The 13,004-nt window shown below is 40.9% G+C and overlaps 1 protein-coding gene across 2 annotated transcripts in view; it reads left to right on the top strand.

The window, feature by feature from the left end:
* The first annotated feature begins 2,116 nt into the window (after positions 1 to 2,116).
* ttbk1a (tau tubulin kinase 1a) overlaps positions 2,117 to 13,004 on the top strand; it is a 63,180-nt gene continuing 52,292 nt past the window's right edge. Inside the window, exon 1 of one of the 2 annotated variants that reach the window (XM_069721640.1) lies at positions 2,117 to 2,237. The gene's annotated coding sequence lies outside the window, so the exon portion shown is untranslated. Of the gene's footprint in view, positions 2,238 to 9,733; positions 10,338 to 13,004 lie in introns of those variants that run through there. The other variant, XM_069721639.1, reaches the window with a different exon arrangement.

The raw sequence follows: 13,004 nt of genomic DNA, 5'->3' as shown, positions 1-13,004 counted from the left end.
AGCACAAATGGCAACCTGGCCTCTCTGTCCTTACTCTTTTCTTACTGGATGGCCCCGCCCAGCTCAGGATAGGTCATCAAGGGCATCCCCAAAGTTCTTTTAATGCATCATTAGTACTGCTGTGACATGTACTTAAAAACAAATATTCAATGATGTAAACAGATATGCATGTAAAACCTTGCAAATCACAGACATTTGACTTTCAGCTTTAATTCAAAGCTACTTTGTTTATGTAGCAAAAAGTATGTAAAGTCCTCAAGAAAGAAAAGATAAAGATAAATCTATAACTGAGAAACTTTTAGTCGACTCTCCCTGTCTATACGTTCAATGGGAATTAGGAGTTTAGACAGAGTAGTGTTGTTTCAGATCACACTGCTGTTCTGCACTGACAGGAAGTGACCTCATCATGTGAACACATCAGCCTCCAAAATATCTGCAGCTTTAATTATTTTACCCAGAAATCAACATGTTTTTGTGTCCTCTGTTTAACACTCAATAAACACACTGATTCTTCTGTCCAGCAGCAGCAGTGGAAAAGAAACACTTTGTGTTCAGGAACAGCTGCAGCTTCCTCACACACTTTAATTAGAAAATCCTTTATGTCTGTGGCCCCGCCCCTTCCTGTACAGAGCCATTATGGCGACCGTTTAGGGTGGAAAGTATCCAGAGTTTCACACTTCTTCTATGTTGGAACGTTCTGAGTGATTCATCCTGGAACTTGTAGTGTTCTGATGGTTCTGTACTGACAGAGAGAACACACTGATGTACTCAGAGTAGAGCGTTAGTACACAAGTACAACATCTGGAACACAAGTAGAACATCTGGAACACAAGTACAACACCTGGAACACAAGTAGAACATCTACAACACAAGTACGACATCTGGAACACAAGTACAACATCTGGAACACAAGTACAACATCTGGAACACGAATAGAACATCTGCAACACAAGTACAACATCTGGAACACAAGTAGAACATCTGCAACACAAGTACGACATCTGGAACACAAGTAGAACATCTGCAACACAAGTACGACATCTGGAACACAAGTACAACATCTGGAACATGAGTACAACATCTGGAACACGAGTACAACATCTGGAACACAAGTACGACATCTGGAACACAAGTAGAACATCTGGAACACAAGTAGAACATCTGCAACACAAGTACGACATCTGGAACACAAGTAGAACATCTGCAACACAAGTACGACATCTGGAACACAAGTACGACATCTGGAACACAAGTAGAACATCTGGAACACAAGTAGAACATCAGGGATACTCGGGTCATGTCAGAAAACAGACAATTGTGTTTTTTCAACTAATCCAAGTCGGTTTTTAAATGGTTTAATTTAAAGAGAAATGTAATTTTCTGAGTCCATTAAGGAACACATCATCCTTCAGTGAATCACACAAAATTCAAAATCACAATAAACTTGTTTGCAATCCAAATAATCTTATAAAACTTCATATATTTTTACCAACAAAGTCGATTTTTAGTTTTTTATACTTGTATCAATAGATCTGCATCTGTCAACAAGAGCGGCGCTTTGCGATACAACTTTAACGCCCGGTGACACAAATAGGAAATCCAACATCATCCAGACGGTCTCGGTTGGGTTCGGCCTTCGCTGCCAGCAGAGAGAGTGGCGGACTCTGCATGTGAGAGATATGTATGAAAGTACTAATCATATCTTTGTTATGTTCTAGTGTGATGCCCTAAAAAATAAAAATCGTGTACTACAAGTGAAAAGTACGTTGTTAACCAAAAACTAGTTGGCTACCTGTTGAACAACATCTGGAATGTTCACTTTAATCACGTGAAATGTTTTTGAGGCAATAAAAGAGATTATGATCCGACATGAGTAGTTTTTGTTTATTTAGTAACCTCATACAAGTGTTTTTGGTGGGAAGCCCTTAAACACACCGAGGTCTCTGTCTTGGGTTCAGACCGATGTACTCTACATGGAGCTGATTCTTTGTTATGGTTGATCACACTCCACGTCAGCAGGGGGCGCTGTGGAGCTGCAGCTTCAACGCGGAGACACCGAGGACGTATGTCTGTGTGTGTGTGTGTGTGTGTGTGTGTGTGTGTGTGTGTGTGTGTGTGTGTGTGTGTGTGTGTGTGTGTGTGTGTGTGTGTGGTGCTGATGCTGTGGAGATGGAGATGGAGCACAGGGAGTGGATCCTGCTCGGCTCTCTGTCGTCCGGACGGAAATCAACATTCAGGTAAGAAGAAAACAAACAAACAAACAAACAAACAGTCGCATCAGATGCAGAAAAACGAACCGAGCCGGCGGATGCGAGCGGACATCGAACCCAAATCAAAGGCGACGCGGTGTGTGTGTGTGTGTGTGTGTGTGTGTGTGTGTGTGTGTGTGTGTGTGTGTGTGTGTGTGTGTGTGTGAGAGAAGCAGGGTGTCGGATCGCATCGGGAAACACCGTCGCTGTGATGTTTGACTCGGAGTGTTTTCAGATTCAGATGTTGGTGTTTGACAGTGAGACGTCTTTGAAGGCCTCATGGTAAACGGACGGAGCTGAGAGCCGTTCAGGTGCTCTCTGAAGGGTGGGACTGAACAGCGCCGCCTGCCTCACCCAGCTGCTACTGTTTGATTAACAAAAAACAAAAAAAATACAGGAAAGTCACCGTCAAGCTGCAGTCAAGACACAAAGAATACACGAGTCACAGCATCCGGTTGGTATTTTCAAAATTAAAGCTTTGTTACAATACAATACAGCATCAAATGCGTAAAATAGGGGTTATAAAGGCAGTAGAAAAACACTCAGCAAAATAAAAGGAACAATATTCTTAAGGGAAAATGTTAGAAATATTGCATTTAAGTTTTTATTGAGGCAAATTTGATCCAGTTTCATTTATAAACACCCAAATGTCCAAATAGTAATTAACCCACAGTGCACGAGTGTTCACGGCCTGCAGAGGAAGATGACAGAAGTCAAGTCCGTAGATTTGGATTTATAAATTATGTTTTTTAAATATGTATTTCTATATTTGCTATATATATAGAGCATTGATCTTGCCTAAATTATTTCAACGCATGTTTAGTTTTGGTGTCTTTTTAGGACAACGTTTGAGCTGTAGGTGGAAAATTTTTTATTATCTTGCGCAGATACAACACTAGAAAATTAATAGTAAATATACACAGATCAGAGCAATCACAAATTGTTAACAGAGCAGGGCTGCAGCTTATTATGTTCACTATCTGACCTTTTTAATTTAGAGATGAATCATCTTTTTTATAAAAAAAAAAAAGGGCTGTAAATAGTGAAAAAGAAAAAAAAAACATTTTAATGGTAATTTCCAAAAGCTCATGTTTTGTCTGACCAACACGTGGAAACTCCAAACCTATTCAGGTTGGTACCTTGTATGACAAAAGTACTTTTTTTCTTCTTTTTTTTTTAAATGACTGAGTTATGAAAATAGTTTTGGATTCATTGTCTGTTGATCGACTAATTGATTATTTGACAGATCGTTGCGTCTCCAGGTGAGAGCGATGCGGCAGCTTGTTTCTGGGTGTGATGGTCAGCCGTTATACTGACGATGCTGCAGTCCATCGTTCAGAGAATCACGGTGATAAAAATCAAAGTGGTTCTGTAATGTTGATTCCCCTCGACTGACAGTTTCATATCCTGACCAGCTGATGTGTGTCATTGGTGTGTGTTGCCCTGAATATTGTTCGTTATACTTTACCGAGACTGACGCAGTGACATTTAACATTTAACACGCTTCAGAGTGGCGACTTACGACCTTTGTTGAACGTAAGTTGATTTTGAACTGAAGTGTTTGAGTTTGTGATTCAGTAGTGTGATTGGTTGTGTTGTAAGAGTTCACAAATACAGTGGTGTGAAAAAGTGTTTGCCTCCTTCCTGATTTCTTATTTTTTTGCATGTTTGTCACACTTAAATGTTTCAGATCATCAAACAAATTTAAATATTAGTCAAAGATAACAAGTAAACACAAAATGCAGTTTTTAAATGAAGGTTTTTATTATTAAGGGAGAAAAAAAATCCAAACCCACATGGCCCTGTGTGGAAAAGTGTTTGCCCCCTAAACCTAGTTGGGTTTAGGTTGGGTTGATATCTTTGTTCATCAGATATCTTTGTTCATCATCAGATATCTTTGTTCATCAGATATCTTTGTTCATCAGATATCTTTGTTCCTCAGATATCTTTGTTCCTCAGATATCTTTGTTCCTCAGATATCTTTGTTCATCAGATATCTTTGTTCATCAGATATCTTTGTTCCAACCAGACTGAACTAGCTGATCAGTTTAGTGTTTCTATTTTTCTGTATTTATTCAGTTGGAGACGAGAAATCCTCTCTGTTGCTAGGGTGGTTGCTAAGGGTCCGACTACTTCCTGGAGTAGGAAACATTACATACGTTACATAAGAGTCTACTGACGTGACTGATTGTTTTCCAGTTGTAAGTCATAACCCAATTGTTGCCATGGAAACGGAGATCACGCTAACAAAAAGTTTTATACTTTGAGAGTGAATTGCTCCACAATATGAACACATTTAGATTATATGTTTTATTTAGTTGGTAACTTGTTGTATAATCAAAATATTGCACTCGAGGGTGTTTTAACGTCATTATTGACGACAGTGATGATACGAAGTCTCGCTGATCACACGTATGTGGAAACTGCAGTGAACCGGGACGTGAACACGGATCTAGGAAGGAGAATTGGACTCATATCAACGGGTCAGTTCCTTCCAATGGAAGCTCCTCACGCTCGCGGGCTTCTTCACTGCTTCACACTTTTGCAGTGACTGTGTGTACGACGTGAGGAGTTCAGTGAATGTTTGCTCCACACGGAGGTTCAGGGTCAGACGAGATGGACACAATCAAATATCACCTCTTTTTTTTTTACTTTTTAGCGATTCAAGAGAACGTACAGAACATTAAACATTGCAGAACATTACATAAGAAATTGAGGAAGAAAAATACACAAATAAATGACATAAAATTAAGTAAATAAATAAATCAAGTGAATAAATAATTCCCCCCACCCAAACCGATCAAAACAAAACAACAACAAAAAACAAACAACAACAAAAAAAGTTGATGCATATATCACCATATTTTTGACCAATTACTTCAATATCGCATTTTGCAACAATATTATAGGAATTACTATTATATACATTGAATCCGGAAAGTATTCACAGCACTTCACTTTTTCCACATTTTGTTATGTTACAGATTTATTCCAAAATGGATTAAATTCATTCTTTTCCTCAAAATTCTATACACATATCCCATAATGACAAAGTGAAAAAAGTTTGTTTAAAATTTTAGCAAATCTATTAAAAATAAAGAATGAAAATATAACACGTACATAAGTATTTACAGCCTTTGCTCAATACTTTGTTGAAGCACCTTTGTCAGAAATTACAACCTCAAGTCCTTTTGAGTATGATGCTATAAGCTTGGCTCCTATTCTTGGGCAGTTTCTCCCGTTCTTCTTTGCAGGACCTCTCAAGCTCCATCAGGTTGGATGGGGAGCATCGGTGCTCAGACATCTTCAGATCTCTCCAGAGATGTTCAATCAGGTTCAAGTCTGGGCTCTGCCTGGGCCTCTCAAAGACATTCACAGAGTTGTCCCGAAGACATTCCTTTGTTATCTTGGCTGTGTGCTTCGGGTCGTTGTCCTGTTGGAAGATGAACATTCGCCCCAGTCTGAGGTCCAGAGCGCTCTGGAGAAGGTTTTCATCAAGGATGTCTCTGTACATCGCTGCATTCATCTTTCCCTCCATCCTGACTAGTCTCCCAGTTCCTGCTGCTGAAAAACATCCCCACAGCATGATGCTGCCACCACCATGCTTCACCGTAGAGATGGTATTGGCCAGGTGATGAGCGGTGCCTGGTTTCCTCCAAACATGACGCTTGGCATTCAGGCCAAAGAGTTCAATCTTTGTTTCATCAGACCAGAGAATTTAGTTTCTCCTGGTCTGACAGTCCTTCAGGTGCCTTTTGGTAAACTCCAGGTGGGCTGTCATGTGCCTTTTACTGAGGAGTGTCTTCCGTCTGGCCACTCTACCATACAGGCCTGCTGGGTGGAGTGCTGCAGAGATGGTTGTCCTTCTGGAAGGTTCTCCTCTCTTCACAGAGCAACGCTGGATCTCTGTCAGAGTGACCATCGGGTTCTTGGTCACCTCCCTGACTAAGGCCCTTACCCCCCGATCGCTCAGTTTGGCCGGGCAGCCAACTCTAGGAAGAGTCCTGGTGGTTCAAACTTCTTCCATTTACAGGTGATGGAGGCCACTGTGCTCATTGGGACCTTCAATGCTGCAGAAATGTTTCTGTACTCTTCCCCAGATCTTTGCCTCGATACAATCCTGTCTCAGAGGTCTACAGATGATTCTTTGGACTTCATGTCTTGGTTTGTGCTCTGACATGTCAACTGTGGGACCTTATATAGACAGTGTGTGTCTTTCCAAATCATGTCCAATCAACTGAATTTACCAGGTGGACTCCATTCAAGTTGTAGAAACATCTCATGATGATCAGTGGAAACAGGAAGCACCTGAGCTCAATTTTGAGTGTAATGGAAAAGGCTGTGAATACTTATGTACATGTGATTTTTTAAATTTTTTATCTTCAATAGATTTGCAAAAATTTCAAAAAAACTTTTCATGTTGTCATTATGGGGTATTATGTGTAGAATTTTGAGGAAAAAATGAATTTAATCCATTTTGGAATAAAGCTGTAACATAACAAAATGTGGAAAAAGTGAAGCGCTGTGAATACTTTCCAGATGTACTGTATATATTACTAATGTATACTATATTTACACAATTAAATTTTTGATAAATATGAATCAGAATTATGGTCAGAAAGTGACATCACTTTACTGTTATGCAGCTTTTGAAATCAGGAAAAGACAACAATTTTGACATATCTCAATAATAAGATGTCCAAAATCAGAGAGGATTTTTATCCGGTCTCATATTCATATAATAGAATATCTTAATATCGCAGCCCTGTTAGTTCATCATTGATGGTGGTTCCACAATAAGACAGCAGCAGTAAGATGTTGTGACCCTGATGTTTGTAGAGCGGAGATGGTCTGTGATTGGTTTATTGGGAACAACTGTATTGTATTATTTTAGATTTATTTTTAGTCTTCTAACTTGCTGTTGTGTTCCACTTGGTCTCAAGACAACGGGGATAATGTAGGTTTGACCAACGTCAAACGGTCCTTTGTGAATGAGAGATATCAGTGTTAAATTGATCCACAATAACAGATGCTTCTGGAACTTCTAAATTGAATCTACTTTTAATTATGTATTTTTCTTCTTCATAGTTACTCCAACTGCTCCAGTAAAAACTAGAGTACCTGACTGAAAATGAAAATGAAGTATTTAAATAAACCGGAAACGAACTCGACTCCCTGACGAGCTTGGAGCCATTTAAACCTCTCATGCAACATCCAGCGAGTGAAGGTCACAGAGGATCACATGACATTTTGTCAGGAGGGGAAAAAAAAACATGATTTAAAGACACCAAGTAAATATGGTACATGTGGTTTCCATACCAAATTATACACATCTTGAAATACCTCCTCAGATTACAGGGCGATGTGTTGACTTTTTAAGCCTCATTGATATATTTTCAAATGAGATATAGAACAACAACACTGTTTGTGCCATTCGACTTTAATGTTGCGTCTGTTTCTTTAGTGCCTCCCGGCCGGTGGCTGCATTTCTCTCCATCACCGTGCAGAACCCACAGAGCTGGTTGGAGGTGAACTGTGGACTTCTGCTCAGGGCTGTCGCCCAGCAACCCTGACTTCCTGTCGGGGAGAGCAGGAGCTGCACTGGCTTGGCTTCACAGACTGGATATAAAAGAGTTCGTAGCTTCAGGTCTGTAAAATGGTTCTGATCCAGAAGTATCTTCAGCTGCAATACCAGCGAGTGCCACTAGAGGTCGGCTCCAAAAAGCCTCCGGCTCCATAGACTCCCATTCAACTTCTCTCATCAAATCCAAAGTGAATAAAATGTGTCCATCAGTTATCTCGGTGTTGTTAGCTAAAGTCACTCCTTCTTCTTAGTTTTCTGGAGGTCCATCTGAAAATAATCCCTCATTCATTAGAAAAGAAGATTCAAGAAGACCTGTTTTTGGGGGCGTGTCTGTTTGATTGACAGGCCTGTGGTGCAGTCAGGTTACAGCTATCGGTGGGCGGGACATAGTATTGTCAGGTTTCCGATCAGATCGGTCAGCTCGTCCAAATATGGTCAATCAGGCTCGAGGCTTCATAACGGCCGTTCACAAATCAACGTGCGACGTCACTGCTGGTTTCCAGTTGCTTGGCTCATAGTGAGAGCTGAGTAACTATAGCAGCTAACAGCTGGGTTGTCATGGTTGCGACTCCTTACTTTAGAATTAGAAAATTAGAAAACACAACGAGCAGGAGAGAGAGAGGAAGAAGCCTCGCCAGCTGCTGAACTAAAGTAAAGTTACAGAGTTCATATCGCCCACACGCCTCTGCATTTGGTCCAGACTGAAACATTATACGTAGTGAAGACATTGAAGGAATTCTTACGTGTTTACATGTTTGATCTATACGATCACGATCACAATGCAGTAACTGACCGGATGTGAAACACGGTCACAATCTTTATCGTCCCATCTGTTGCTGAGTTACAGCATCACGTTCACAGGTGTTCGACAGACGTGAGCGTTGGTGCCGTTGGCAGAAAGTCCCTCAATGCCTTCCTGAGATATTGCATTCAGAAGAGTGGATGGACGCAAGGACACAGTGACCTTGACCTTTGACCATTAAAATCCACATAGTGCATGCTATGTGTGCCAAATATGAAGAAAGTCCCTTTAAAATGTCCTTGAGATATCAGTTTTCAGAAGACAGGATCGGACATGCGGTCTGACTGAGAACGGGACGGACGGACAACCTGAAATCATAATAAATGTTTTATTGAAACTTGTTCGCCTTGTTCACACAGCAGCGTTACAAAAATCCTCACGAACGCAATTTAACACCAAACATGACACCGGAAACTGAACTGAGTGCAGCGGCTCAGTAAAAACAAAGTGTTGTAGTGTTCTTCTGAAACACAAGGAAGTTTTACAGCGAACGTTTGTAATGAAGCGTATCACAGAATCAGAATCTCAATCATGCCACAAAGAGAAGGATAAAAAGTGACCAAAGCTAAACTTTTATTTAGAAGACTCATCCTCGTATGCTTTTACTTTGAAGGAGAAATTATCTGTACGAGTCGGTCGATCTCTTCTGAAGGAAATAAAATAGAACTGGGACATCAGTTTGTAACTCTCTAATTCTGTTGGTCGGACAAAACTGAATATTCGAAGATGACAAATTGTAATTCTCGGAAACTGAACATTTTTCAATCTGTTATTTTTTTTTGACCAAAGAATTAACTAGTTAACTAGTTAGAAGAGAAAATTGTGGTTATGATGCAGGTCATCATTTAAACTGGAAAACACGAACGTTTGTATTGAGGATCATTTTTCAACGCTGCAGCAGCATCATACATGTTTATGAGCTTTTTATTAAGACACAAGAAAGGCTGAAAATGAATTGTTATTTCCCATAAACTTCTATTTAGTGGGTAAAACTTTATGAAATAATCTCCATCCTTGTTGGTGAATGCGCTGAGCGCGGATGAGAGGAGCTTTTAATTTGAAAGCACCAACCGGATGTTGTGGTTGTGGGTAGTGACGCGAGTTTGACGCGGGATGAGGCAGAGCTGCAGTGCGGACAAACAGGCTGGAGCCGGAGAACCTGACACCCACAGCCGGGTTTCTGGATCTGGTTTTGACTCCCGGTTCTGGTCCAGCAGGAGGGTTTGAGGACCGACCTGCACCCTGTTTAGCTGCAGCAGGAGACCCGGAGGAGGACCCGGACCCGGACCGGACCGGACAGCTGCGGGCTTTTAAATGAGCGCTGCTGGACTCTGAGGGGGAATATTGTTTTGTGTGTGTGTGTGTGTGTGTGTGTGTGTGTGTGTGTGTGTGTGTGTGTGTGTGTGTGTGTGTGTGTGTGTGTGTGTGTGTGTGTGTGTCTTCTTGGGCTCGGTGCGTCCCGGACCTGCAGCGGGCCTGCTCTGCACCGGACGGCCGGTCTGAGGACGGACTCGGCCCAGTTCGATCCCGGGGACTGTTAGAGGAGAAATATATGGTGGTTTAGTCCTGCGGGAGTCTGAGGCCCAAACCCTGGCCCCCTTTTAGAGGAACGGTGGGTTTTCTGATCCAGGACGTTTTGTGCCGAAATAAAATCCCAGATGAAGATTCCCAAAAGGCGGAAAAGGAGCGGACGGTGCGCCAGGTAGGCCTGATCCGGACCAGCTCTGGCCCGGGCTCCAGAGATCATTCAGTGGGTGTGTGTGTCCCGCAGCGATGCGTTAACGGAAGTGCGTTTTGAGATCCGCATCAGAGACGTTTTGTCAGAATGAGGCCTGCAGATGATTTCAGACTGATGCAGGTTATGTTCCTGGAATCATCTGTAGTTGGTAACTTGGGTTGGTCCGGGCCAGATTTATTGATCAGCAGGATGTGATGGTGCGCAGGCGCGCAGAGGACCCATGACTGTGCACTGCAGAGATGAAAGATTCAATATGAGTGATGCAGAGCGGAGAAAGGGGGGTGGGGCGGGGGGGACCTGGACCAGAGCGGAAGTGTGTCACGGAAACATTCAATCAGTGTTTTTATTAATTTATTGATTTCTACATTCAGATCCGTTTCATCATAACATTTTGTTGAGAAGAACAAAACGAATGAAACATTTTTATTTTTGTTGTCAAATCATCTGAGCTTTTATTATTTGTTGCTAATATTTTCTATTTTTTAATATTGCACCCTTTGATCAGAAACTTCATATTGTTTATGTTTGATAAATGTCGTTGCCAGAGCAGAACAGTTATCGTAAAGGATGCAGATGTACGGAATAACATTTAATTCATTCCAAAGACTAAAGTTAAATAAATAATTAGAAAGCAATAGTATTGTTTATTATTGTTATATAAAGCTTTTAAAATCCTCAGAAATCAAGAGTTTGTTTTTACTCATAAATTCATTTAATATTCATTTGATAAAATATTTAGACATAATGCCCATTCATTTCTTTGTTGCAGTCGTTTGCTATTTTTTTTAACAAGTTTGAATAATTTATGTCCACTAATTATTTTTGTCCATTGATGTTGACGGAGCAGAATAATAAAGTCAGAGAGATTTTACACAAATGTTTAATGTAAAGAATAACTTAATAACCAAAACCTTACAATAGATGACGATGGCACATAATAATATTAATGCTAAACCACATTTTCACTTGAAATAAATAAATATACAAAAATCATTAAACAACAAAGGATCAGGTCAAAGAAATTGTATTTATATATTTACTTGATAATAGAATATTTTGACATCGTTCAATTCTTTGTTGTCGCCATTTTTCAAGTTTTAATCATTGATGAAAACAATTAATTTTGAGAAATCACATATTGTATATAAGTTTTATCTGTTTGATATTTTGAATTATGTTGGTGCCAAATCTATTTAGACATAATTTACTCTAATCACAAATAATAAAATGTCATCTTCAGATATAAAACTAAAGTATCTACAAAGTGAAAACCATTAAACTACAAAACTTTAAACTTTTAAATGTTGTGTTGCTTTAATGTCATTTTGTGTCCTTTGTTTTTTACACATTCTTTATTTCGTGATCTCGACCGTCATTTTAAAGATCATTTGTTACACTGTTTTGTTTTTAGCTCGTGTTACATGCAGACGTACTAACATCCTGCTTGAGTTACACACACACACACACACACACACACACACACACACACACACACACACACACACACACACACACACACACACACACACACACACACACACACACACACACACACACACACACACGCACGCACGCACGCACACACACACACACACACACACACACACACACACACACACACACACACACACACACACACACACACACAGACACACACACAAACACGCACACACACAAACATGCAGAGACACACACACACACACATACACACACACACACATACACACACACACACGCACGCACACACACACACACACACACACACACACACACACACACACACACACACACACACACACACACACACACACACACACACACACACACACACACACACACACACCACACACACAAGCAGACACACACACACACACACACACACACACACACACCACACACACAAGCAGACACACACACACACACACACACACACACACACACACACACACACACACACACACACACACACACACACACACACACACACACACAAACAAACATGCAGACACACACACCGGCACAGTTTGTGATATTTTGCATTTGAATGTGTAACGTGGTATTTTGTGATTCTCATGAGTTTCCTGCTCGTCAGCACGTCTGTCTGATCGCAGCATCGATCCTCCGACGTCAACAAGTACAAACTGAACTGTGGTACTGATGTCAGATTCATCGAAACACTTGAGGTCAAAGTTCAAAGAGTTTGACGTTGCACCGCCGTCGGGTTGGAAGATGACGCGTCTGCCGGCGTTGTGGAAGTCGAGAAGCGTCTCAGTTATCAAAGTAAAAGCTGCTGCAGTCTGGACTCACCTGCAGACAACAGGGCTGCATGTCCACTTTTTAATATGACTTCTGTAGAATCATAAATTCATCGGATGCGGTGGACCTTTTAGAGAAGCAGGGACAACATGGAGGAAGATATCAGCTGTTAGACTAGACCGTTAGAGGACAGGAGGACATGAACAGTATGAACTTATTCTCCGATTAGAAAACAAACTAACACACTGTCCGATAATAAAATCCTGTCTGCAGATGTTGTGACTGACTGCGTGTTGCCGGCTGCATGTGTGTGATTTCATCGGCCTTTTGTGAATTCAAGTTTGACAAACTGTAGTTTACGAAAGCACACAGCAC

The sequence above is a fragment of the Brachyistius frenatus genome, unplaced genomic scaffold (genome assembly GCF_029030835.1).
Source record: "Brachyistius frenatus isolate BFR_SWC_R1_liver_20210118 unplaced genomic scaffold, ASM2903083v1 Contig_269, whole genome shotgun sequence".
NCBI lineage: Eukaryota > Metazoa > Chordata > Actinopteri > Embiotocidae > Brachyistius > Brachyistius frenatus.
Note: the sequence above shows the minus strand (reverse complement) of the source record. Positions and strands in the feature narration are given on the sequence as shown.